Raw genomic sequence first — 26,335 nt, 5'->3', positions numbered from 1 at the left:
TTTATTATGATCTGAAAATTCATAGATATATGAAACAAAATGAAATGAAATAAAACCAGGAAATTGAGAAGTTTTTGTCTTTAAGATTACAGGGGTTAAGACGTCTGTAAGGATTTAAACCCCAACTTGTCAAATGTACTGTATTTGTAGAAAATACTCCAACTGAGATGCAAGATTTCAAAATTATATCTGACAATCCAATCCTACTCAGTACTCCAACCTGCTTCTCACCTCACTTTTCTTCTTTGTGAGGATGGGAATCCACCAGCATATCTTGAATTATCCATCCATCCATCCATCCATCCATCCATCCATCCAGTACTTAGGTCCCCTGAATTCAATCTCTGCTTCTACAGTGGTCATTGTCCATGACCGACTGAACATCCAACATCACACTCACATGTTCCAAGTGCTCAGGTATCCCATTCCGAGAAACTTCCACAGAACTACTCTAGAACAGGCAAATGTGATGCCTGTAAAATTGGAATTGTTCAGTCTGGAAAAGTAGCTACTTGAACAGTGGGTAGTGCCTCCCATATATCTGTCAACTATCCATCAATCATTTGCCATGGTGCGCTTGTGTGTTGGGGGAACCCAAACAGTTTATTTATAGGCTACAACTCAATTGGAACAATAAGCGACGAGTAACAAAAACAACCCAAATAAAATATGAGTCAAGTAACTCATTGCCAGACTGAGGTCTCAAGATGGGCTGGTGTGGTCCCTTGGGAGTCCCGCTGCTTCAAGCACAATAGCAGCAGGATGTGCCTCATTTCCTTCAACTGCTCAACATGGCTCTCTGTGCGATGTTTGTAAACTTCCTTCCTTTACGCATCAGGCTCTCAAACTGTCGTCAGTCTTTGGGACTAATAATATCTTGTTGATGCTTGAACAAGCCAATTCTTCTTCTCCTTTCTTTTTACCTTTTTTGTAGATATTTTCCCTACCCATTTGTCAGCTCAAAATGCTGAATGAGTAACTTGCAGGCATATAGTTGATGCTATGCTTGTAAAGCAGTACCACCTTTCCAAGCCTTTATCCCAATTTAGCATCAGTTCAAAGAACAACTGACCTAAGACATCTGCACAAATTATAATGGGGAATCAGTAGGACCACATTAACTATTCAAAGTTCGATGGGAAGAAGCAAATCATATTATTAAAATGGAACAAAATATGAGTGCATTGATTGCATCCAGGATGTTTTGGACAAGTAGAGACCTTGTAACATTCCACTGCTACCTTTGTCCATTTCCTATGGAACAGAGCAAAAGTTCTCAATCTTTTTTGCTTTGACTTTGTTGGCAAGGAAACTGTGTGCATTAGTCAATAAACATCTGTTGCAGAGGATTATGTTGTAGAGCCTGCTCACAATTTATACAGCATACCAGCCAAATCTCTTAGGTTTAGCCACTACACTTGAGGTGAGAGAGCATTAATTGTCCCCTACAACTGACTTATCTCCAATTCAGAACCCCTGTGGGAGTCAAGCTGGTATTGAATTTGAAAAGTAGAATTGTGTTCTGAGCATGTGTATAGAATTTTATTCCAATATCTCAATGATCAAAAGAGCTATCTTCTTAAACTAACAATACCTTATATTCTGCTAAAACAAAAGGCCTCACTTTGCTCAACTATATATTACAATTTTGATTCAGCAGCTGAAATGTCTCCAAGAAAACAGTGGTTTTTCAGAAATGTTGAATTGGAAAAAAATTTGGGGGGGGGGGAATCCACAGCAAATAAACTTAATTTGCACAGTCCAATTTACATTGGAGGTAAGATCAGTTATGAAGTTATTTTATTGTTTCTGTAAATTTAATTTTTTTAAAAAAATAAAGCATCATGAATGGCACGAGGCAGCATAGTCACAAGCATTTTTTTGTAACAGAGGAAGCCACTGTGGTGCACTGAAGTGAATGCAGGGTCCATTCATGAGTTCCTCCCCCCATCTTGGGATGGTTCCTGCCATGATTCCCAGGATGAATTCATATGCAAAAACATTGTGAAATGGTGCCAGCAATGGAACTACATGGCAGTGATCCCAGGAATAGAAACTTAAGATTGTTGGCATGATGTTCCCTCATCAGCAATACTCCCTCAAAGCATTTTCACAGATATCTGTCAAAGCAATTATGGCAGAAATTGTCCCATGACAAGGGAGGAGGGAAAACCATGTCGGATTGTGCTCTTAGATTTTCATTTCATTGGCAATAACTCCCAATGTAAATGTGCACAGGAGTGCAACTATGGGTTCAAGTCTTAACTCTGCTATGAGCCTCAGAAAACCAAGTCTCCATTTTATAGATAGGAATAATAATGACATTTCTACTTTACATGTAAGTTAGACTAAAGAGGAAATGACACATATAAACCTACGTAGAGTCCTGCTGGATCAAAACCAGAGTCCATCTATCTCAGTAGCTTCCTTTCTACTATGGTCAGTCACATGTGTCCAGGAAACCCACAAGCTAGTCCCCACAAAATGAACATAATCCAAGCACTTCTAAAGTCCATTGCTTTCAGTGGCAAAGCTTTGAGCACATGTTCATTCAAATCAATGAGGCTTATAACTACTCAACTTTGCCTGAATTTGGGCCTACTGTAATTATACAATGTGACTATTTTATAAGATGAACGATTAGCTTGAAGAGCACTGCTTTGAGAAGATGTGACATACTTACAGAGATTCAAACAAGAGTTTGCAAATAAAATGCAAAATTCTCTGTTGGAAAGAAGGACCAAAAGCCATTGGTCCTTTATATTGATGGAGAAGCTATGAAAAGACACTTGAGTAACATGCTTGTTCCTCTTGCACATTGGTGGTCATTGCAAAAGCAAGTTATCAAAAGAATTAGACCACTAATGGGACAGATATGATACTTCATATGATCACAAGGTTAGATAGGCTTACTGGAAAAAGGACACCACTGAACAATGCAATTTCTACTATAAAGCCATATTTTTGTTTGCCTTGGTTCCCCTTCCATATATCACAGGGTTTACTCAAATCTCCATTAACCACTATCTGCACTGTCTGTGATGTATAAATTGAATTTACCCATTTAATAAAATTGTTTCCAGATTCTTGCAATACTTTAAACAAAAATACCAATTCAGGTTGTCAAAGGCCTTTTCTGCATCCAGGAAAATCTGGGCAGCTTGCTTTTCATGATGAAGATTCAAATATTCCAAAAGGTCTAATGCATTTCTAACATTGTCTCTTAACTGCCTTTTAGGCAAGAATCTACACTGATCATAGTGAATAACATCCTGTAGGATCTTTTTTAGTCTTTCCACCAATATCAATGTTAATAGTTTATAATCATTATTCAGCAAGCAGATAGGTCAAATTTTTTTGCTGAATTATTTTTCTTGACTGAATATTAAATAGATTTAAACAGATTAAATAGATTTAGTATCTTATCATTGCTATGTCCAAGATTCAGATCTTCTCATGCAGTCACACTATCCATATTATGATTGTCTTTGTGTTTCGAATGTTTGAAATGTGTTGCAGTCATCATAATGATTCTGCTTTTTATTCCATGCATAATAATGGAGAATCAAGATACTTTTTGGCCCAAGGTGAGTCCCCCTGCCTCCATATTCAGGTCTGTTACATCATACTGCCTTATGCACAAAAGAGATGTCAAGCAAGTTCCAGGGATGTTGGGTTTTTTTAAGGGAAGGCTACACAGTAAGTATCAATAATGCTTTGGCTAATTTATAATTAACTTAATTTTAATAATGTTTGCAAGAACTTGGTGGGCCAATGGTAGTCTGAGAATATCTAATGACTGCCAACATGGGTTGCTGGGATGACGTAGTTATCAACCACATAGAAATTTAATCTCCCCACGGGCAGGTATCACCTATGAAATTACTATGGCACTGCAGCAAATCACATGGGCAGAAACATTCTTCTACTGCCACTGAGGAACTGCTGTGCCTAGGCAGCTAAAAGAGGGGTCTTAGTTACATCATTATAATGCCCAGCAAGTAGCAACAAATCTTTAAACTCTACAGTAAGGTATAATAATAACTCAGGGCCAGAAACTTGAAAACGCTATTCAGGTCTTCTAAGAAAATAAATATATAAACATACCACAAAGCCAGTCTGTATTTGTTTTACTTAGAAATGTTATATATCACCTTTCAATATAAAAGGCTCACCCGAAGTGTTTAAACATAAAAGAACCTCCTTTGCCTTTACATTACCTATTCAAGCGAAAGCAGAAGTGAACAGATGGGCTTTGAATTATGCTGAGGCTGACATTTTTGGGCGTTCTGGCAGGACAATCCACAAACCATTAAACTTACGTATGTACATTTAAACTACTTTAGTCCCGCTGGCCGAGGCAATAGTAAATCAACTTAAATCCAAATATTCCAGAGACTGCTTCATTCACAGCCTGCAACTTGAAGTTAATAGGCAGCTTAACCCACAATCACGAGCAAATATCCACAAAGATTCTGACCTGGCTTTTCTACTGTCTTCATTCAAAAACTTTACGTATAAAAGCAAATTTTGGTTTTAAGCTACGTGCCATAAATAAGGGTGCAGAAGGGTCGTTAGATTTCTTTGCACCACGTCATGTTTGTCCTTCTAAAAAGTATTCTATGGCAATGAAATCAAATTCTCTCTAAATCCGAAAGGTTACTGATGTGGTCCTTGTGCTCACTGCCCTGCGTTGTAGGAAGCGCAATAATAAGAAGAACAAAGAAAAGGCTGTTGAGAGAAAAGGTAGGACTGCTGAGTGACTACTGGTAAGGTTGCATTGGCCTTTTGCTATACAACCTTATTTATTATCCCTATAGCCTTCCCTTGGAAAGCGGCCATATTCACATGGAAGACAAAAGGATGTTCTCTGCCAAGTTTGGAGAAATAAGCATCAAATATGTATGCAGGTCTCGTAGGAAGCAGCGTATTTGGCTCTTGTGATTTTATGCCAGATTTTGCACAAAATTCCACACGTGCAGAATCTCAGAAGACACACAGCCTGCCTAAAGGCTCTGAAACAAAAGGAGTGAACTACAAATGTTATTGCGTTTTTGTAAGTCCTGTGACTACAGAAATTCTTCGTTCTGCCTGTCCAGGGCCATGACTCTGGTGTTGAGGCTCCCTTTTCTCCATAGGATGAGGCTGGCAGAGGGAACGGCTCTCAGGACCAGCCCCCAATGGGGAAAGGTCATAGCTCAGTGGCATAGCTCTTTGCATGCAGAATGTTCAACCCCAGAAATTTCCTGGGGGAGCTGAAAGCCTGAATCCTTAGAGCGCCACTGCCCCTCAGTGCAGACAGTACTGAACTGGACAGGGCAATGGTCAGACAGAATATAAGAGACTTCCTGTGCTCCTTCCTACTAACCTAGAAAAACTATCCCAAGAGCAGCCTGATGGTGATTAAGGAGACTGCATTGCCTTCCTCTGACTCTGCAGACTCCAGCTCAGAAGCCCTAGTGCAGAGGCAGAAGACATGGTGCCCTCCAGATGCTGCTGGACTACAAATCTCATCATCCCTGACCACTGGCCATGTAGACATATCCTTATGCACAGAAGTGCACAGACAGACTTATTGTTCTCTTGCAACTTGCCAGTCACATAATGCTGGTTAAAAAAGAAGAAGAAAGAATTCTCCTCCTCCTCCCTGGTCCATCCCATTCTCCTTATATTACTTGGGCTGAAGAACTTATTCTCCATAATGCTATTTCCAGAGGTGTGACTGTTAGTCTCTGGCAGCAAAAAAATAAAAAATGACAACGCATCTTGAAAATTTAACAGATCTTCGGACGATATCCATAATTGTCATACCCAGAGCAGACCCACTGAAAACACATTGATTTAAATGGGTCTACTTTAAGAAGGAATTACTCGCATATTAACCTTAGTCTTTAATATTTAATGATGTGACGGCATTAATATTAATAGTGTATAATAAATTTTATATGCAATAATAAATCTATCATACACTTGCAGAAGGCTCTCACCACATCATCTTTATCTATTTTTAGGTGCCATTCAAAAACTTTCCTTTCTACCCAGGCTTTTGGCCCTTAATTTGAAGGATTTCTGGTACCTGTGGCCTCCTTAAGTAGGGAAAGATTTTTTAAAACCTGCCTTTTATTTGCATAGATATGTTTTCTTTTTGAAGTTCATATTTCCTGTTGGTCGTAATTGGTTTTTAGTGTTTATACTGCGTTTGCAAGTCGCTTTGGGTCACTTTTGTGAGGAAAGCGAATAACAACAACAGCAGCACAAGGAAGGAGGAGGAGACAAATTATTCTTTGTCTTTAAGGTGCCACAAAACTTTGTTTTTCATAATGCCAGGATTTAGACTGAAACAGATCATGCCAATGTGGAAAACTTCAGAGTTTTTTAAGAGTATAGGTATTTCACAGATTGGCCTTGGTATAGTTCTGTGAACTTAAGTCTACAAATTTATATATGGTTTATGAGCTGCAGAAGGAATGACTGACCATTTAATAACCTCCACGGGTCAAAATTTAGTCTGCTTTCATTTAGCATTTCGGCTTCTAGCTGCTTCTGAGGCTTGAAATTGTTTTGTTTTTTAAACACGGAACCAGCACCACAAGTGTCTTTTCATTTCCATATTATCCCTTTGCTACGCTGCCAACCAGTTTTCATCTTTCCCTATAGCATCTCTGATACAGGCAATTGGAATCAGTCCATCTTGTTGCTAACTTTTCCCTCTGCCAAATTTCTCTCAGACCTTAAGATCTTTTATACCATGTTTCTACAACACATGACTAATGAAATGGTGAAGTCACCCAATGATGAATCAGTTCTATTGTTTAGCATGGTGTCATTCAGAATAGCAGTGCTGATTTACACCAGGAGCCCAATTCTGAAAACGTTCCGTCGATTCCATCATTGTACTTCTACCAACCCAGCACAGTGAAAATCAGAACCAAAAGACAGACAGTAAGATTGAACATATTTACATACGTATATAGGCACATATTTTAGCAATTTATTATACTCACTTTGGTCTCCTATTTATTTATCACATTAACGACAATTCTATGCATTATCATTAGGACATAAGAAGCCAGTCTATACTGTCAAGCTTTTTGATACTCTAGCTAGCTCATCACTGTCTACAGTGACTGGCACAGCTATCTGGGGTTTCAAGCAGGAATATTTTCCAGACATTTATGGAGATGTTGAAGGTTAAACCCAGGACCTTCTATAAGCAAGGTGCCCTACCTATGAACTATGAATACTTCCCTGAAATATGGTGACAGGAAACAGAAAAGCTATACTGATGACTCCCACAGCAAATATTTCATGTGGATGTCACACAAGAGTGTGTGTGTGTGTGTTTGTGTGTGTACTGTATCTCCATAAATACAAGGGCATGTATGTCTGGAAAAACTATCCCAATCAATTTCATGCATGTACACCAATGTGTGATGTTCACACCTTGCATTCTTATCATGAAACATAGGTGCTTATACTGGTGTTTCATGTAGCTGGCCATATATGCAACTTGCTGGTTTTTTTAACAGTTTTGCTTCCTTTCTAAAAGTTATTCAACGGTCAGATGATGCAGCAGGGAAGGAGAGAAATCTTATGCCACTCAGTGATGGCTTCTAAGTGGTTTGCAAAACATAAAATCCAATTGCGCAGAAGAATTAAAAAATGACCATGAGTAAAATGTTACTTTTATTCACTTTTATGGACAATTCTGAAATAATTCTATGTTTGTTGATATGTGTACATTTACATCAGGGGTTTTTTAAGCACATTGGTGACGGTAGATAGTACTCACAAATAAATACAATATGGTTCATGATTAAATTTAATTTGTAACAACTATTGATTAATACATCAAGTTCATATTCTGTTGTTGTTAGCCATGGCTTGTATATCTTCCTGCAAAATATACAGGGGGGATTTTGTTGTACGCTGAGTATGTTGTAGTTCAGATTGGCCACGGAAATAGTTATTTTGCTGTTCCTATATTCCCATTTTTACTTTCAGATCTAGCAAAGAGAGTTATTGTTGACCTTTTGGTTTCACAAACAGTGTGCCCACATGGCAGGCCTATATAAAAAAGCGCTACACGAGTTACTTCATCCATTTTAGCATCTAACTTACTTGTTCAATTTCTTCTTCTTTTTTATAAAATTTTTATTGGTTTTACAGAATTTTTAAAGACAAACAAACACCTAAAAAGACATACAAAAGACTTACTTGTTCAATTTCAAGGTCAGATTCACATGCAGCTACACAGTGCTCCATGGTGCTATAACTTTGAATCGGGTTTCACTTTCTCCTGAGTGAAAACCCAGCTGATACTGACAAGAGTACCTAATACAACTGACAGCTATATAGAGCCAACACCTTTACTAAAAATTCAACACATCGCTAACAAGGTGAGAGCTTATTTCGATGGAAATTTGAAGAACAGAAGCTGGCCCAGGGGTCACAAATTTGGTGTGTATTCATAATCTGTTCTTCTCAAATAAGCAGCACTGAAAACTAACAAACGAACACAAAAATAAAGCTTTGCTTGAGCAACACAAGCTCAGGGTTCCACTGAGCATCTGAAACAATCTGTGTTGTTCTCTGGATGATATCAAATGCTGTGCATGGAACAGAAGGGGTATCTATTCATGGAACGACCCTTTCCATGAGTGCAGCTCTCATTCTCCATTCATGGAATGACTAGATACTACCCATGAATCTACTCTGGACTTGTGGGGAGAACAGAACCAAACATTCTGTAAACTTTGAAGTGCTATACCTGGAAGCCCCAATCTACACGTGCTGCGACTTCCTGCTCCTCCCAATTATTATTATTCCTTTTTAAATGCAGGGATTTGCTGTTGTTTCTTTTTTAGGTGTTGCCTATTATAGAAAAGTGTTGTCTGCTTTTAAAATCTGTGTTTTATTTGATATTTTGTGGGATGTAAATGTATTGTCAGCTGCTTCTTTTGGGGGGGGACAGGGGAGACTGAGCATCACCAGTCTTCCTTCTGTGAAACTGGTATTTTGTGGTGTCCCCAACAGTTTTAGATTTTCAGATATGTCCACAGGGCCAATATGGTTTGGAACCCCTGTCCCATAAATCTTATCAACTACCTTTTCACCTATATCCATGCTATCAGTACCGAAGGTCAACTCTTAACAATATATATTCTATTTATTTACATTTACATTTATTTTTTCCTGTTTATTTAATTTCATTTCCAACCTGCCTTTCACCATGCAGTTCCAGAGCAGGGTGCACACAGTGCAATATGAATAAACCATATAATGCATAAACATTACTAGATGATAAATGAAATCAAATCTATGCAGCATCAAGGGCAGTATCAGAAAGGAATTGGCAGGCGGTCCATAGCTGTGGAACTTCTTTACCTAGGAGACTCACCAGGCCTTTGGAGTAGTTGCTCAGCAAAAAATGCATGCACATCAGAGAGAGAAAGCAACACTTAGGCACCCTCCATCATTCCTTGCTGTTCTAGCTAACTACTGTAATTTCTGATGCCACGAGAGTGAGAAGCAGCTGCCCCTCCATCACCATAACCAGCATCATTATATATTTATTTATAGCCTGCCTTTTTCCCTGCCAGAGACTCGAGGAGATAAGAGCAGTTATTAAAAATAATTAAAATTAAAACTCTCTTTCTATATTAAAAACATACAGATAATTTCAATAAAAATAGCAGGTCACCATCCCTTTCAATTAAAGCTGTCAGTTCTCCAAAGTGGAAGAACAACATGAAGGGAGCCAGTCTAAATCATCTAGGGAAGGAGTTCCAAAATCTGGGAGCAACCACCAGGAAGACCCTCTCCTACTTTCCTACCAAGTGTTCCTGTGAGGGTTTTCAGACTAAGGGAAGGGCCTCCCCAAAGATCTCAGAACCTGGGCAGGTTCATATGAGGGAATATGGCCTTCAGATAATTTTCAAGTGACATGCACATAACCCCATGGGGATTTTTTGCACACTGCTACCAACTCTTGTAGGAGCTCAAGATGTTTCAGCAAACTAGCACTCATCAAAAACTTCAGGCATTCTACTATGGGGCAAGAACGGTTAAGTCCCCCAGCTATAGTAGCTTGTCTATCAAATGTGACCTTGCAAGAGAAATTGACTTTGAAAATAGCTCATCATTTTGCCATGAGAAAGGACAGAAAAGTAATGTCTCTTCCGTATTGGTCTCTACAGTCACAGCAGGCGTTGTAACCTTCCAACAGTTTGACTATACCCCAAAAGGCACACTCCTACACTGTCTCCCAAGACAGATGGATGCCAATATATAAAGTTGTGTGTGTGTGTGTGTGTGTGTGTGTGTGTGTAAATTTATTTATTTATTTCATCAAATTTATGCACTGCATGATTGTAAAAAAACAAAAACTCGAAGTGCTTTACAAAAAGATTAAGACTATAAAATCAAGCAACATCTACAACCTTACTTTAAAACACAAAAAACTTAAAATACTAAAGCAGATTTAATTTACATCAACCTTCTCAGTAGGCTAATGTTTTAGCAAGTGCAGAAAAAAGTACAGTGGTACCTCGGCTTACAGACGCTCCAGGTTACAGACGCTTCAGGTTACAGACTCTGCTAACCCAGAAATAGTACCTCGGGTTAAGAACTTTGCTTCAGCATGAGAACAGAAATTGTGCGGCAGCGGCAGCAGGAGAAATCACGCAGTGGCGGCAGCGGGAGGCCCCATTAGCTAAAGTGGTGTCTCAGGTTAAGAACAGTTTCAGGTTAAGAATGGACCTCCGGAACAAATTAAGTTCTAAACCCGAGGTACCACTGTACAATGAAGGTGCCTGCTTGATCTCAATAAGCAGGGAGTTGAGAAGATAGCTAGATACACAGACAGATCAGGTCATACCTTTCTTAGGCACCATAGAAGTTACAAAAAAGTCAGCAAGCTTTGTAGGATGCTTCAGGCTGCATGCTATGTTAAACGAAAATAGCAAAAAAAGAATAGAAAAGAAGAGGCAGTTATTTGGGGGCACGTAGTGTAATTTCAGAAATAAAGAAACTGTAATTTCAGCATTAATAGAAACCTTTTGTCTCGTGAGTCGTGATATTAGATGTGTAGGATGGGATTGTGGTATTGTGTGGGAGGGAGGGACGCATGTTACTTGCTTGTACTGAGTGCAAAAAGAAGTATGAGCCCTCAGCAGACCAGACAGTCTTCTAGAAAGGCCAGTAGTCTCACTCCCTACAAGGTAGTTTCATACATAGCAATGTGATGGTTTCAGCGTATGTTGAATGATAAGGAATGGAGCTTTAGTCTGCATACATGTAAGTTATGGATGAGAAACACAGCCTGCAGTCACAATGCTGACATTGACTTGAACAATGCAGTCCTGCTGAAATCAAAGGGGCTTCGCTAACAGCAATAAATTATAGGGGATTGCACTATAAAGATTTGGATATCCTTTACATACATACATATGACTCTCTGCACATATTTTTAACAAGCAAACAAAATCAGAAGCAACACAAAGGAAGGGGTGCTATGCTAACCTTTGCGTGTAAAACATGCGTAGCTCCCACAGAAAACAGCCATCAGCATGGAGTAATGGGCTTTGTAACCTTGTGGCACTGGGTTGTTAACTACCTAAAAATAAGACTATGCTTCCTTGGGGAAAACAAAAGATTCAAAAAGAGACTTATCTAGCTTTAGGCAAGCCAAGCAGCTGCTTATTGCAGCAGATCTGCGGAGAAGCAGAACTATAAATGCTTATGATGGCCAAACCTTGACCAAAAAAACTGACTACTTAGCTGAGAGGAGGACAGTTTGTTATCGTTTTGCAAATTGAGGTCGTAACATTAAATCAAAGAGAGGGGGAGAGAACCCCTGCAAGCTCATGGGGTAGGGGAAACTTAAATGAAACACTTTTTTTTTCTCGCTCTGTTCTAGGGTTTCCTAGTGCTCAGAACTGCTGAGTTGGTTAGATTTCCCAAAATAGCATCTTCATTTTCAGATACTGGAGTTTTCTGCATCCTGAGTATGAAAATCATATTCCTGCTCTCTCTCCCTCTCCTTATTTTAATCCCTTGCTGAACACTAAGCATATTAAAGGTTCGTTAAACTGAAGCTACTGTTTAGTTAGAAAACTGACTGAGTGGACCCAAGTGGAAGACTTGTCCATAATCAATATCACTGCAACAAGAACGTTCATAAAAATGTCGTTATCAAGCGCAAAAAGCCTAGGCCAAAGAGATGCCACTTACTGATAGCTTATTATTACATGCTTAGGTTTCCAATGCGGCCTATGGTGTTGAACAAGTTGCCAACCCCAGCCAAGAGCTTTGGTTCAAATCATCACTGAGAAGTTCAAATGTTTATCCAAACCATTCAGATGGCAATCTTGGGTCTGGAAAAGCGAGTGGGAAATCTCACACGAACAGACTGTCTCCTGGCATTTCAGCACTTTCACTTCTGGTCCTGACCAGAGCCAGGAAGTGCAGAGGCGTGTGCTCAAGTGATAAATACTTGGGGAGGGGGGAAGGCAGGGAAATGTTGTCGGAACATTTCCCAACTAGCAAAAACACATTTGGTTAAAACCGAGAAGCCCAAATTTGGTATAATTGCTTTGTTTGATCGCATTTGTTCATCCCTACTAAAAATGTCAAAAGTTTCTCTAACTTGGCAATAACAACTCAATGTACAAAAGAGACATTTGGGAAACCAAAGCCAAACTAGTTACATCAAGGGTAGAAAGGTGGAATGGTAAAATGTTCGGTACGACATTTTTATCAGTTGGGTTGTTATTGTTGTTTTTAGGAGGGGGGAAGCAAACCTTGACACTTCCCCTTTGAATGGGACTACTAATTGTAGGATTCCCAGCTTCAGAACAATCTTGGAAGACATAAGATGACATAAGGGTGGTTCAGATGAATGAAATTGCACTTTATTTCTGTTGTAGGTATTCCAGACTTATTCCATATAATGATGTGATCCTTCTGGCTTTCCTGAAATCTTGCTCATTCAGTTTATTATTACAGTTTTGGTGGTGGTGGCGATTACAAGACTTTGCCTAGTAATTTTTAGGCTTTATCCAACTGATCTTGTATGAAGGTACAAACGACAATGGAGAGAAGTTTATCTAGGCATGGCCTGAGAGCATGCAAGGCTACCATATTGATAAACTAAGCAGGTCTGGTCAATACCTGGATGGATGTCCACCTGGGAACCATATGCATTCCACCTTGGGTTCCATGATGGAAGAAGAATTAGTGAAGGACAATATATAAACTATTTAAATAAATCCTTAAATATTTATTTACTGCATTTACTGCCCACCTTTTTCTCCAAGGAGCTTAAGGTGGCATACGTGGTTCAACCCTTCCTCCTTTAATCCCCACAACAACCCTGTGAAGTAGGTTATGCTGAGAGGCATTGACTGGCCCAAGGTCCTTCACTGAGCTTCATAGCTGAGTGGGGATTGGAAAGCTGGTCTAGGGATGAAAAGATAAGACAGCTGACAGGATAAAAGAGTGACTAACTTGTGCAGGCATAAACAGTGTCAGGCATACAGTGGTAACTTGGAGTAAGAACTTAATTCGTTCTGGAGGTCCATTCTTAACCTGAAACTGTTCTTAACCTGAGACACCACTTTAGCTAATGGGGCCTCCCGCTGCCGCCACTGCGTGATTTCTGTTCTCATGCTGAAGCAAAGTTCTTAACCCGAGGTACTATTTCTGGGTTAGCAGAGTCTGTAACCTGAGGCATCTGTAACCTGAAGCGTCTGTAACCCGAGGTACCACTGTATTGCAAAGATTGTTGAAATGGGCTGCCTAACTTTAAATGAGATGACTGTTTTGTACTCATATAGGCAGTGTTATTGATGCTTTTGAATTATGGTGCTGGAGGAGACTCTTGAGAGTCCCATGGACTGCAAGAAGATCAAACCTATCCATTCTTAAGGAAATCAGCCCTGAGTGCTCACTGGAAGGACAGATCCTGAAGCTGAGGCTCCAATATGTTGGCCACCTCATGAGAAGAGAAGACTCCCAGGAAAAGACCCTGATGTTGGGAAAGATTGAGGGCACAAGGAAAAGGAGACGACAGAGGACGAGATGGTTGGACAGTGTTCTCAAAGCTACCAACATGAGTTTGACTGAACTACGGGAGGCAGTGGAAGACAGGAGTGCCTGGTGTGCTCTGGTCCATGGGGTCACAAAGAGTCGGACACGACTAAACAGCAAAGGCAGTGTTATACATGGCTAACATTTTCAGTGAAGTGTTCATTATGACTTTCCCAAGCCATGTATAGAAGAGGTGAGCAAGAAATGAAATATGTCTGACTTCAGGCCAGTGATTTTCTGATGCAAACTGAAAGTTTTCCAATGCAAACTACCATATGTAAATTACTCTAATTTGCATCGGGGAAAATTCCAGAAAACCCACACCACTAAGCATGACCTTCCAAATCCACTACAAATATATATGCCAAATTACATATATAGTTCTGGAACAAGACAAACATTGAAGGGGGCGAAAGGATCTAGACAGAACAGGTGAAATTAAATGTGACTAACATCAGACAAGAGCCAATGATCAGTTGGGTTAACAGGTTTTGGCAAACAAGGTCTGGAAACTATTTTAATTGGGGATGTTTAAATATGTGTGCATAACTCATGTTAGAAAAGTAGTAACTTGCTGACTAGAAAACATGAAAGACTTAATCTTTGACCATCTACCAAAAGCTGGCCCAAGCCTTGAAAGTCTTGCTATTTTAAGAGACTTCACAGGAGTTGGGGATAGGATTGAAACTCAACAGAAAGTTTTAAATTTAGAATGAAGATTTAAAATCTAAGCTCCAAGGAGAATTCTGCAAAACATTGTTTACTTTTTAGTTTTGCAAGCTTTTAATAATACACGAGAGGTAGTGGACTCTCTCCTTCCATGGGAGATTTTTTAGCAGAGGTTGGATAACCACCTGCCATGTATGATCTAGTTGAGATTCCTACATTGCAGGGGGTTGGACTAGATGACCCTCAGGCTCCCTTCCCACTCTACGATTCCATGTTTCTATGAAATGCTTTGCAACTAAGTGAAATATGTTCTATGTATTTCTTATTATATTTTGTAATATTTTGTAAAATAGTACAATTTAAGCTGCCCACCCGTAACACATTTGTATGTGTATTTTATTCCCTTTCAGCCACTTGGAAAATACTACTACTAATAATAATTTAAATGCAATTGTACAGCATTCCTAAGTTTAAGAGAATGAAGAAATATCACCAGAAAGCTCCGGTCCATATATAGCATTCCTACATAATCCTAGGCTTCTTGCCGATTTCAATTTTGAAGGATCTCCACATATGTCCTGGTATGAGCATATCGGAACAAATGCCCTATAGATGAGAATATGGGTTACCAAACTGACTGCAGGAAGTCTATAAGCATGGCATGAAGGCAACATTGCTTCTGAACATGGCGCCACTGCTGCTAATAACCGCTGATAGACCAAACTCATATGAAGTTTTGGGTTGGTTTATTAGTGCATGAGTGGACATACAATGCTCTTGAGGCAGCATGAGTCCTTTGAAGACAAGGAACAGTACATTTCTTTCCTTATACTATAATCTAAAATTGTCTCACCTACCTATAAATAAGGAGATGGCCCAGGCTGAAAACGTTATTTTTAAATATGCATACACAACAAGGCGATGATGACTAATGTGCTGGACCCACTTATAGACCAGTGACTTCTCCTTACAATCCTGATGAAATACTTCATTGGACCAATAGCTTTGGGATTCGCCTTTATGAAAATAGATGCCGGTGCTGCTGGGACATAGGAATGCAGCTGCGGGGGTGGAGAGACATTTCTGAGTGGAATTAAAGGGATCAAGCTTTTTAAGGCATTGCAATGCTGTGAGCACTTCTGTCAAAATGTTTTGCATTATGGTGGCCTTAACTAACGCTTTTGGCATCTCTGATTACTTAAATTTCCATGCTTATTCTTTTCCAATTTAAAAATACGACATCCGAATGGAAACTTAAGCATATTTTCTGAAGATCAAAATGTCAGCACAGGTAAATTTCCTCCACGGCTCTAGTAGCAGGGGAAACAGCATATCACAGCAAGGCCCGACCTAGGAGGGCAAATTAGCTTCTTCCTTTTTTCCTTCCATTGATTGTAAAGGGGAGAACGCTACTTGAGCATCTGACAAGAGAGGCCATAAAATGTATTTCTCTTGAAGGCAAATCTTGTAACAGATAGCAAAAACAATCTCAGCCTCTTGCTAAAGGCATGCACACTAATTGAAACAGAAATAAAATGGGGAATAGGAAAGAGATAAAGTCACAAAGTTATATCTTGGTCCAATTAGTAGGTAGGGAGTTAAAACAAATTATCGGTGAAAAGCACTCTACAAGTGTGAGCGCTGAAAACTGGGAGAGAATGTTAAAAATATGTATAAAACAAAGCACCACCATGTCCTAAAAACACCTGGTGCTGATAGCACATCCTCGGGCATTTTTGGTCAAATAATATTTTACATCTGGATACAGTGAAAAACGAGAGCAAACTAGAAAAACAGCAAGCGAAGCTAAAAAAAATACATATATATTTTTGCACTGAAGTTAAGCAAAATAATTAGCAGCTGAAAAGCCTACTTAGGTCATCTGGTTATCATCTTGCCTGCATTCCCCATGATATACTACAAGGTCAGCTCTAGTGATGGTAGAATTAATTTAGTTCACAAATAAAGCGAGAAACCGCCTTTGCTGATGCTTCGCACTACTGTCCCCAGAAAAACTTGAAGGGTATGCATTGGAGTGGGGAATTCTTTTGCTTTTCATTTTTCTGTACTTAAAGCAACATTTGTTTTACATTCATTTGCACTGCATTGCGGAAGTGCGTTTATTTTCATTATTCCACAGACTGTCTTCCACTGTCAGGGTTTCTTTTTTCAGATGCGATTTTTAGAATCATAGAATCATAGAGTTGGAAGAGACCACAAGGGCCATTGAGTCCACCCCCCTGCCAAGCAGGAAATACCATCAGAGCACTGCTGACATATGGTTGTCAAGCCTCTGCTTAAAGACCTCCAAAGTAGGAGACTCCACCACACTCCTTGGCAGCAAATTCCACTGTCGAACAGCTCTTACTGTCAGGAAGTTCTTCCTAAGGTTTAGGTGGAATCTTCTTTCTTGTAGTTTGGATCCATTGCTCCATGTCCGCTTCTCTGGAGCAGCAGAAAACAACCTATCTCCCTCCTCTATGTGACATCCTTTTATATATTTGAACACGGCTATCATATCACCCCTTAACCTCCTCTTCTCCAGGCTAAACATGCCCAGCTCCCTTAGCCGTTCCTCATAAGGCATCGTTTCCAGGCCTTTGACCATTTTGGTTGCCCTCCTCTGGACACGTTCCAGTTTGTCAGTGTCCTTCTTGAACTGTGGTGCCCAGAACTGGACACAGTACTCCAGGTGAGGTCTGACCAGAGCAGAATACAGTGGCACTATTACTTCCCTTGATCTAGATGCTATACTCCTATTGATGCAGCCCAGAATTGCATTGGCTTTTTTAGCTGCCGCGTCACACTGTTGGCTCATGTCAAGTTTGTGGTCAACCAAGACTCCTAGATCCTTTTCACATGTACTGCTCTCAAGCCAGGTGTCACCCATCTTGTATTTGTGCCTCTCATTTTTTTTTTTTTTTTGCCCAAGTGCAATACTTTACATTTCTCCCTGTTAAAATTCATCTTGTTTGTTTTGGCCCAGTTCTCTAATCTGTCAAGGTCATTTTGAAGTGTGATCCTGTCCTCTGGGGTGTTAGCCACCCCTCCCAGTTTGGTGTCATCTGCAAATTTGAAATTTTTAAAATTTTTAAAATCGCATCCTTTAAGTTTCCCATTTTCTTATATGGTGACCAACCCTATATATGTACCACTGTTGTTTTCCATACAAATGACATGAAATTAGCTGGAACTGACTTCATCCATGCATCATAGTAAGCCATAAACCAAAGTTTACCATGCATGAATGAATTGCTCCTGTTTCGTTCACTTCTCCTGGTACATGTTGGGGAGGAAACAAACCATGCTTCCACAATACATTTGTTTTACATGAAAGTTGATGTAGAACAAATGGGGGCACATTTATTTTGTTTTTCATTCATATGTTTGTTTGAATGAATGAATGCAAACTCCCAGCTGGTTCCTTTGGGTGACATTTGTGGGCAGATATCCATAGAAAACATTACGCCAGAAAGGGTCATCAAAACAAGTTGCTTGGACTCATAGCTCAGGAGCCACTCTGTGGATACAAAACATCCCAGAAGCATCAGCTTCAAGGCTGTGTCACAAAATAATGAAAAAAATGCAGTTACATCCACACATTTTACTCCCCCACTCTCTGCTGTGCTGTTTTATTAAGCTAAGCACCGGCAAAACTGTCTCAGTAGGCTAACAAAATAGAGAAGGACCTCCTTTTTATATTATATCTTAAAAGGTAAGATCCTTTATATTATATCTTAAAAGGTAAGATCCTTTATATTATATCTTAAAAGGTAAGATCCTTGGTAAAGGTCCTTTACCATTAGGTCCAGTCGTGACCGACTCTGGGGTTGCGGCGCTCATCTCGCTTTATTGGCCAAGGGAGCCGGCGTACAGCTTCCGGGTCATGTGGCCAGCATGACTAAGCCCCTTCTGGCAAACCAGAGCAGCGCACGGAAACGCCGTTTACCTTCCTGCTTGACGAGCTTTCAAACTGCTAGGTTGGCAGGAGCAGGGACTGAGCAACGGGAGCTCACCCCGTCACGGGGATTCGAACCGCCGACCTTCTGATCAGCAAGTCCTAGGCTCTGTGGTTTAACCCATAGCGCCACCCATGTCCCTAACATACAATGTTAGGTTAATGTTATTATCCCCATATTGCAGAAGGAAGAGCTGAGGCGGAAAAAGTAGTGGAATGTCTAAGGCTACCTGAACATTGTAAATTTACAGCATGGGTAAGATTTGGACCAGGGGCTTCCTGATTCATAGATCAGTATCTTAGCCACTGTGCTATGGGCAGAATGACATGTGTAGCCAGAACCTTGGATTTTATTTTGATAACAGAGACTGCCTTGCTATCAGTGTGAATTCACTGAAGCACCAGAGCCAAGCAAAGCTCCTGCAGCACTTATATTTTACAACACACACACACACTCCTCTTTGGATTGCAGCTGGCATGCCAACATTCTTCATAGCAAAGGGCAGGCATACCTGCTAACAGGAAGCTATATATTAACGCTAACTAACATATGATGTATTATCTTTCTTTTAAGTGCACTTCCCGAAGCATTTAGTAAATACTAATTAATGCGCTTGCCACAAGATTAAGGGGGAAACTTTATTATAAATCAACAGGAGTCCTTTTTATATTAACGGCTATATTGCTGCAGTGTACAAAAGCACCCACAAGGATCAGTTAACCCAACATACCAGGCACTGCACATTAATTAAGACTTTGTTCTTTCTGCAAAGGGTTTGCAACTATCAGTAATATAAGGCAAGGTGAGTGATGATGCAAAAAAACAGGCGGCTGTGTGGCTTTAGCGCATGAACTCCATATTGCTCGTTCCTCGCTAAAGTTGCCGCTTTCTAAAATTACAATGTGCCTATCCAATTTGGGGGCCGGTGGCTGGAAACCAGCTATAGTAAGCAAGTACCCAAAGTCTCAGGCCCAAGAATAGCATTAGCCAACTTTGTGTGAAAAGGTCATCTTGAAACAAACAAGGCTACAGAATCAGCGGCCCTCCAGTCTCCAACGGAGTCTGATAGGAATTGGAAGTCCAATGACAAGTGGAGGGTCATACGCTCCTCATTTCTGGCCTAAAAAGAAACAGACTGCTGGAGATTCAAGCACCAAGTCTAGACCGCAACATTTTCTCTGATCCCAACAAACCTATTCCCAATGACAAATTTATACAAATATTTATAATGCACTTCACTCACTGTCTCACAAGCCAAGACATCACCAAGAGGTTCTTTAATCACCTCTCCTGCAATAGGTACAGCAATTTCAGCAGGCTCCTTCCTTATTATGTTCACTGCCATGAGCCCACTGAGATACAGGGAAACAAGATTGAACAGATAATGTGGTACCTAAAGGAAGGCCTCTGTTGATGTTCACAATGGAGGAGAGAGAGGACTGAACTTGGTTCATGGGGCCCAGTCAGTGGGTAGAGCCAACGCTGTTGACCCTTCAGCTTAGGTGAAAGTACGCTCAGTGTTAAAAACTGGCTGGCAACCATAGGCCTAAAGGTATCATAAAACACCTGTCCAGTCCTTACTTGCTAAATTGTCAATTATTCTAACATCCACACACACATTCCGCGAATAAATCCAAAGAGAAAGAAACCTGATCCAACCACCAAGTTTTTCCCTACCCCTAATTCATTTTCATTTAAAAGACTTTATATACTACTTAATATTTTAACAAAACCTCCAGGCAATGTACACTCTAAAAAACAAGCAATGTAGCATTAAAACAAAAACACAACCTAAAATCAGTAAAATATACATATGAGCATATAAAAGCAAATTTTTAAAACAAAACAGAAATTCAAAAATAAAGAGGATCCCATCTTATGGGTCAGGAGAAAGCAGTCTTCACAAGGTGTCAGAAGCAACTGGTGGTTGTTGCTTCATGTTTGGCAGAGGGGAGCACATTCCACAGAACAGGGTTAACAGCAGAAAATGCCCATTTTCAAGTCACCACCCTATGATATTATGTAGGATACAGTGCCACAAGTAGAATTTCTCCAGAAGATCTAAGTGATCTTATAGGTCTACACAGCGGCAGGTGGTCTTAGAGGCAAAAGTTCTAACAGTTGTTTCAGTAGTAGTATCAGAAACGGCCATTTAAAATAACTAATTAATATTCTGCTCAGGTTTGCCTATACAACCCTAAACAATATCAACTTGCACCCTAAGAACAAACTATTTTGTTTTTCACACTGGGAAACTATAATAAACCAGGAAAAAAATATATTCCCTTAGAATAGCACAATCACCAAAATATACATGAGTGTGAGTCAGTTATTCCAAAAATACTTTCCATGTGTGGCAAATCAGATATGTATGCTGCCACAACATTTCAGGAGAATTAACAGATCTGAATTCTAGATTATGCATGTACAAATATGGAAGGCTACAATCCTATGCACGCTTCCCTAAAAGTAGCTCCTGTATAGGATTTTCTTCTGAGTAAGCATGCAAAGGTTTCTCTAAGCAAACTGTTCAATTTCTCAGAACTTTGGATTGCAAACAATTAGTTGGCTTGGCTATTCATCACAATAGAGCTAGAATAAGGCTGCCAATGGCCACAAACATTCACCTTTCATGAACAAATCCTAACACTCAATGGACAACTCTGAAATGTACTGAATTTTGCATTTTTTCATTCATTCACAGACATCACAGCTGGGATTCAAAGAGTTACTTTAGGTGTACCCAAGACACAGCACACACCCAAGAGGATTTTGAACACCTTCCTTTTCTTTCTTTCTTTCTTTCTTTCTTTCTTTCTTTCTTTTCTCTCTCACTCTCCAAGAGACTGAATTCTATTATCAGAAACTGCTTTTGAAACTCCACTCAGTTTCCATGCAGCTGCTATTTGAGAAGTGTGAATGCAAAGCCCCCTTGGAGGCAGGACTAGTTTTGGAGTTCTTTGGACCCTGGCCCACATACATAATTTACCACTCTGAAGCCAGAAGAGTTGAATTTCAGTTTATTGCAGATGCAATGGAAGCAGCGGAAGGCCTTATCTGCACTATATGCTTAAAGCAGTATCAAATTGGTTTAACGATCAATCCCTCTTCCTGCTGAAATTTTGGTAATTGTACCTCCGGGAGGACAACTCTCGGAACCCTTTCCAAGCTATCCAAATGTAAAGAATTATGCTCAAGGCTTGCTATACTCTGCTGATTCAGATATCCGAACATCCAGAGTTCACCCATTTCCTTCCTTCCTTGTGCTTTGCTGATTGGCTGTAGCCATTTTTAGACAGAAGCCAGATTGGACAAATTGGAGCCTAGGAGAAATCAGACAAATCAAGTTTTTTGTTTGTCTCTCTTTTGCTGATTGGCTGCAGTCATTTCAGGAAGAAACCGTGGAGGGCTGGGAGAGATCGGACAAATCTCCAAAATGTTCCCATAGGAATCAATGGAAATCATGGACTGATTTATGTGAACACTCATCTAATGAATGATTTCCAAGGACCACATTGTGTTCTGCAAGCAGGACCCGCATGTACTCTCCTATAAGCCTCACTGAATTCAATAACATTTGAGTATACACATATAGGATTGGACTGTTAACCTTTTTTCCTACTGATGGTACATACCAAAAAGGCGACCTCAGAAGAGCCAACACGCAAAGGATCAACCTAGCTACCCTATTAATTTTATAACCATTGTGTGATTTGGAAACATGTTCTATATAAAACCATATCCAATGTAAAATATCTTTAATATGTAGCAAAACATAATTAAATCTGTGATCCTAATTCCACTTACCTGGGAGTAAGCCCAACTGAATTCAGTAGGACTTACTTCTGTGTAGGCATGTGCAGGACTACACCATAACTTTCCTAGTCTCCCACCTTCAAAAATATTTTCATCATCACAAGTAATTCTTTTGTAAAGGGCTGTTTATTAATTTATTGAAGAAATCGTTATGAAATCAGTACAAGTGGTTATAAAACTACTGCTTCTCATATACTGAGCACCAGTATCAACTTCACAAGAAGTGACACTTCCTTGCCATCTATAAGGTGAGCTTTTAGACAGCCTAAGTGAAGGCTAGAAAAACTAAACTCGTTTGAATCGTCTTTCTTGCAAAATTACAAATGGAACAGAGAACAAGTGCTTTTTAAAAGAAAATAAATGTTGAATTCTTTAAAAACCCTAGCAGCATGCAAATAATGTCATCCTAGCTCACGAGTTTAAGAAGCATATTCCTGTAATTGTGCACAAAAGGCCAAAAAACAAGGAAGGAAAAAATAATAAATTAGCGATTTTTGCAGCCTTTTAATCTCACCATTTAAACTCACATTGATATTCAGCTCCACATTAACAGCCCTTACATTCAAAAATAGACATAACACTATCATAACATTTCATGTTTCAGCTTTTTTAAAAATAAGAATGTCAAGAAAACGCTCCTAGCAAGTGTTTCCATCAATCACAGTTTGTGAAGTGGGGTGGGGTGGGGAGAGAAAGGAGGAGAGGAGAATAGAAAAGGAACCACAAATCTTTTCTTGCGTGGGCTGAGGGGAGGGTTGTGTTCCAACTCCTGAGGAGAAACATTTACCAAAAGTTCTGTTCTGACTCCAGACAGCTGTGAATCCCTGGCAAATGAGAACAGGCTACATTTTTCTACAATAAATGTAGTTGCTTGTTGACCCATCACTCATCCAAGAATCCTCATCCAAGAGTTTGGGGAGGGGGGATCAGAAGGGAGGGAGGGAAATCCCCCTGCAACTCCCCACTACTGGCAACTTTTATAGAGATGTTTAAGCTACTAGCAATTGTTTCAGGGTTCTGTAACTCAGCAATGGCATTTTTAAAATGTGCAAAGCCGAAGTCCGTGGAAATCCAAATGCAGGAACTATGAGAGGCACTCAGTACGATCCTAAGCAAGTTTAGACAGAAGAAAGTCCCACTATGCTCAATGAGACTTATTGCTAAGAAGACCGCATACAGGACTGATGTCTCAGTGTGCAAAACTGTTAATGCAAGCCCCAAGGGTTTTAGTAGACACACCCCATTGATTTGTGAACCCAAGCACACCATGTGCCAATGGATGGAGAGGAGACCAGACCAGCACCACCACAGTAATTCAAAAGCATGCATACAGTTGGTGTCCATTGGTATTGGGCCCATGGGTAGGCAAACTAAGGCCTGGGGGCCGGATGTGGCCCAATCGCCTTCTAAATCCGGCCCGCGGATGGTCAGGGAATCAGTGTGTTTCAGAGTAGAATGTGTCCTTTTATTTAAAATGCATCTCTGGGTTATTTGTGGGACATAGAAATTCATTCTTTTTTTCTTCAAAATATAGTCTGTCCGCCCCCGCCCCCCCCCCACAAGGTCTGAGGGACAGTGGACCGGCCCCCTGCTGAAAAAGTCTGCTGACCCCTGGATTGGCAGATTTTAATCATGGAGCCAAAAGGGTCGTTGTGCAGCAAAAATGAATGTGTTGTAGGAATCCAAGCAAAAGAGCATACACAGCAAATATCAAGAGAAAGCATCTTGACAACGTGAGAGAGGGAACTTTTAGACACCACCCTTTGGTGGACTGCAGCTTTAAAAATGCTTCCTTGTCATTGGGCTCTATTGTCACACTAGTAAAAAAAAATGGGGAGATCCAACTACATGGTTGTCAGATTCATGTGACTTTTTTTGCATGCAAATGGCACACCACGCCCAGGATCACTGAAAAAGTAAAAGATTAAAAATAACAAACCTGAAGAACGGAATTAAAAATGAAGCGGAAACAATGCCAACTGTTGTAGATGCTGTATATGTCCTACACAAGACTTGGCATGCAAAAAAATGCAAAGCATTTTTTATCTTAAGAATATCTATCATTTTACAACAGCATTATAATCTTATAAAATCTGGTGGACCCTCAAGGTCAGGGTATAAAGTTACTACCCCAGTGATAAGAGCCTCAACCCTTGTGAACCAAGAGAAAACAAGAACAAAAAAATCCTGCTCTGTTCGTAAGAGGACACCAAGAATCAGCAAGAATCAGCAACTGAAGGAGATGGCCAAAATCCTCTGTTGATTTTATTATAACCATTGCCATTATGTGTGTCTTACAATCCACTCTGAATCTTCTATGTGATGGCTGCGAATGTGAAACAGCTATAGTAACAATAACACCCCAAAATCCTGCATCTCCCATTCCATCAAGGACACAGGCCCTTCCTATTTTTTCCCCTTATGTTAGCTCCACTTATCTGGTTTGCTGTGAGAGTTATTATCATGTGATCAGTATTTCAGAAGATAAATAGGCCTTTGTTGAATTAAGTTTGTTCACATTTCAACCCTAAACCAACATCTGGTGCTCTCAGTGTCCAACACATTGCTCATTAACTTCCAGCACACACATTATTTTCTACCGAGACACACACCAGTGACTAGGTTGAAAATACTGTGGAAAAAGAAATGCGCTGGACCATTTAGACTGTTTTTATACATAGCTCAATGGGCACAATGGCGCTGAATACAAGGCTGCCGCTCAATTGAAGTGTTCCACTGTCATCAGAAACAGCTGCAGAACCCCAGAGTCTGAAATGCAGTCTTCCCATTCAAGCTCATTTCTTCCATTGTTACTTATAATGTGATCTAAAGGAACATTTGCAGGATTTCATAGAAAGTTTAAATGTTGTTTGATGAGAGCCATTAGATATTTAAATCTGAAAAACGAATGACATACAGTAGGCAAGAGATGCAATCACCACACACCTAAACTGGAGCAGAAAACTTCATGGCTATTATCCTGCTCTTGTTTGTGGCTAATATTTGTAATGGAGAATGTGGCACAGTAATGTCAATATTCATTTCCATGAGTGAGGGGCAGGGGAGGGGGAAGGAAAGCTCTAAACCCTCAAGATGCTGGCCTCTTGTCCCAGTTCCACTCTATTTAAATTGAACGCAGGCTGGTTTGGAAAATGCCCAGTGAAGAAACATTTTATTATTTGTTATTATTTTATTTATCGAGCTTGTTGGTCACTTTAATCTTGCTCATGGCAACCCAAACCAAACAAACAGACAGAAAACAAACAAACCCACCGAGATACATTACAACCAAGAGGAAAAAGAAAGCCATTGTAAAAATCCCACCCACTTCTAAAAGGCCACAGATAGGACAAGGGCCTGGTTATAGAGGAAAGCTTTTCTGCCTGACACCTAAAGATATATAATGGTGGCGTAAAGCAAACTTCTCTGGGGAGCTAACACAGAAAAGGCCAGTTCTTGTGTGGCCACTCTCCTGAGCCCTCGTGGAGAGGGCATATGAATAATGTATTCCGTATCTATTATACTTTTATTTAATAGATTAGTACAGTGGTTCTTGGGATTTTTTTCTCTGGGCGAAATAAAAATTTGCTCATTTTTATTGATAAGAAATACACTGGAAAACAGAAAAGAAGCAACTCCTAGCAGTGCTTGATTGATAACAGAACACAACTCACTCATATACATTGTGGGACATCCAGAAAGTATAAAATAATGCTGTTACATAACAACATGAATCATCCCCACTCAGGTGAAGCTCTTGCTCTCATTTTGAAAAATATATTCTCTATATTCTGCAAATA

General features: G+C 39.9%; 1 protein-coding gene across 13 annotated transcripts in view; it reads right to left on the bottom strand.

The window, feature by feature from the left end:
- TCF4 (transcription factor 4) overlaps positions 1-26,335 on the bottom strand; it is a 340,129-nt gene that overhangs the window by 273,459 nt on the left and 40,335 nt on the right. The gene's annotated exons all lie outside the window — the stretch shown is intronic.

Source organism: Podarcis bocagei, assembly GCF_964188305.1.
Source record: "Podarcis bocagei genome assembly, chromosome: 11".
Lineage (NCBI taxonomy): Eukaryota > Metazoa > Chordata > Lepidosauria > Squamata > Lacertidae > Podarcis > Podarcis bocagei.
Note: the sequence above shows the minus strand (reverse complement) of the source record. Positions and strands in the feature narration are given on the sequence as shown.